General features: G+C 39.5%; 1 protein-coding gene across 1 annotated transcript in view; it reads left to right on the top strand.

The window, feature by feature from the left end:
• LOC105457702 (transmembrane 7 superfamily member 3-like) overlaps positions 1 to 3,173 on the top strand; it is a 45,816-nt gene that overhangs the window by 41,019 nt on the left and 1,624 nt on the right. The gene's annotated exons all lie outside the window — the stretch shown is intronic.

Here is a 3,173-nt window from a genome sequence, read left to right as displayed (position 1 = left end):
ATGAATTCAGAGTAATCTATTGAAAAGAAGATTGTTATTCAAGCTATTGAAGCAGTTCGCTATGTGATTTAGCAGAGCAAACCATGTTGTTACACGATTTCCATCATTTATCGTATAATCACGAACTACTTATTAATTATTTATGTGATTTGCAAGTGTTGCGACGAGAAATTGTGACCCCTACGCAAAGTAGAAATATTTATTAATTTGCCTTACTAAATTAATGAGTCTAGAATACACTAAAAATAACAGATACCGAAAAGATTAGACAGACCCCTATGCAAGGTAGAAAGTATATTAAATTGAATATTTATTAAATTTTCGTCTTACTAAATAAGTAGAAGCATTAAAGCACGTATTTTCTGTTTCTACAATAGATATTAGCTATGTTATAGGCGGGGGGAGGGGCTCCGCCCCTCCCTTCTGCACCCCCCTCCCCGCCTGCGCCAATACTACCTACTGGAGGGGGCTTCGCGTCCCCCAACCCCCCCATTGGGATTATTTCTTTTGTTACTTTTTTTGTTAATAACTTTTTAGCGAATAACGAGCGACGGCTAAACCTTCTTGATAGTCACTCCTTAAGAGTCAAGATTAAGGTCAAAGTCAGCCAGAAGTCATTTGGGGCTGACTGTGTAAAGGTAAACATTTACCGCCATGACGGTTACAATGGTTCTGATACGCAGAGAGAGAAAACATAACATAAATATTAGGTACCCTCTCTCCATACATCCAACATAAAGGAAATAAAAAACTCATTATTGTATAATATCGAAATAAATTAAATCAAGGAGTTTAATGGATAAATATTTACTTTTACACCTTCAGCCTCAAATGATCTTGACCTTGATTCTCAAAGAATTTCATTCTCAAGGAGATCACTGACATTTTCGGTGTTTATCAAAAAATTATTAACAAAACAAGTTATACATTTTTGAAACACAATTTTTGGACACAAAGTATATACTTCAACAGTAGGAGTTGGACCTTATTTCACGTGTGTCTTGCATAATTCGATGTATATATATGTTAAGATTAAAACTCAGAATAATAACATTGAAAAGGAAATTATTGTGAGATCCACCCCACATTCATCCCTGTGTACGGACGCAACAAAATCTATAATTGTACTGATCCACATGGGTTTTCGATTTTTCAATCTCAATGTCTATTAAATCTTCGTCTTACTATATGGATGAGTCTATAATATACTAAAAATAATAGATATCGAGTAGTAGTAGTAGTAGTAGTGGGTAGTAGTAGTGGTAGTGGTAGTGGTAGTGGTAGTGGTAATGGTAGTGATAGTGGTAGTGGTAGTGGTAGTAATAGTGGTAGTTGTGGTAGTAGTGGTAGTAGTGGTAGTAGTGGTAGTAGTGGTAGTAGTGGTAGTAGTGGTAGTAGTGGTAGTAGTAGTAATAACAAGATGAATGGACCTATAAACGGCTCTGACGTCATCTAGATCTAAAAAGTTCTTTTGTGACTCCCCGTTGGTTTATAATGTTGGTTGGTTGGTTTATAAGGTTGGTTTATAAGGTACAACAGCAGTTTCAGATTGATGTCCGACGCCAAGTTTATGAAACTGCCCACCATCATTTCTTTAAGATCCTTGGGCTTTAATCATATAGTCTCAGGATTTGTATCTTTTGCAAACAAGTGCAGGAGAATGAGTAACATATGTAAGCCGTCCTCTCTCTCTTTCCCGCATAATCTACTTTGAGACGTTAAAGGAAATTCTTTGAAAACGGGAATTTCTTGGAAGAGGAGGGAGATACTTAAGGACACAGGTTAGACATTTGCAGCAGTATGCACAGAGATATATGCCGCGAGCGCCGCCCTTTAAAAGTCCGGAAATGGGTCAACGTTTTAAAAGGACGCTATGACTCCGTTCGTTGTCCTAATTTTGGGTCAAGGAACTTGATCCCTTTAGTACAGTAACCCCTATGTAAGCCAACACAGATGTTGGTGTGTAATAATTTTGCAATATCCAGCCATATGAAGGATTTTCTCGAGAAACTCCATGCTTGCTGTAGAGGTCGTATTTAGCTCTATAGTTGAAGTGAAACAGGCGGGAGAAGAAGTGCAAGGTTCCTCTAGAAGATTCATGGATGGATAGGACGGAGAAGGAAATGATAGTGCTACTGACGGAGTCCACAAAGGAATATCCGGAAATATTTGTTAAAACGGATAACAGAGGGAGAACGAGGGATCCGAGTAAACTAAGAGATGTGACTCTGGAGTCAAGATGTTAACACGTTGGTACAACGGAAAAAGTCCACACGGCTAAAGACTGAGGTTCGTGACGCGCATCAACTCGAAGAAATAAACAGTGTAGAAGAGCAATTGCGTGCAAGTCCCGCAATATCGCAGATTATATAGGAGTTTTCCTAGGATATGGGACGTGTTAGATTGAGGGGATTTTAAAGTTTTAGTTGGTAAATCCCTTTGACCAAGATGCAGCTCTAAGTTTCTTAACTGGTTATTGAATAATACTATTAATTTAATTTAATTACGCGTTATCCCACACATCTTCCGAGTTTTTGGGTCTCTAAGACTATTTATTTTTGGACAAATTTGTTTATTTAAAAATTTTTGGGCTTTGGTTGTCTATAGGCGGACGCGATCTTCGATCTTCTAGAAAAAGGGAATGTGACTCATCACCCTCTAAAGGAATCTTCTTATGTTTATGATCCTCTTAAAATTATAAACAGAAGACCACGTCGCCAAGGGAGCGCTCCGTTTGACCACGTTAATATTGGTCATCGTTTTGATTGACCACATTGTTATTGACCACGTTGCTATTGACTACGTTAATATTTACCACGTTGAGATTGACCAGAGTTCCGATTGACTATTGTCCCGATTGACCATCGTCCCGATTAGTCACCGTCCCGATTGACCACGGTTCCAATTGGCCACCGTTCCGATTGGTCACCGTCCCGATTGGTCACCGTCCCGATTGACCACCGTCCCGATTGACCACCGTCCCGATTGACCACAGTCCCGATTGACCACTGTCACAACACAAGTTACAATATTTTACTCGAAGCGAGGTTTACTCCACATCAAGAGATGATTTGGATTAGGTTCGTTTGAAACGAGATGGGGCCCCCCGTAGGGGGCGGCGTGGAACATACTGCCTCTACGCTTGTACTTTGCAACGGAAAGCGAAGTTCCAC

This window comes from Wasmannia auropunctata, unplaced genomic scaffold (assembly GCF_000956235.1).
Source record: "Wasmannia auropunctata unplaced genomic scaffold, wasmannia.A_1.0 LD336103.1, whole genome shotgun sequence".
In the NCBI taxonomy this organism is placed as follows: Eukaryota; Metazoa; Arthropoda; class Insecta; order Hymenoptera; family Formicidae; genus Wasmannia; species Wasmannia auropunctata.
Note: the sequence above shows the minus strand (reverse complement) of the source record. Positions and strands in the feature narration are given on the sequence as shown.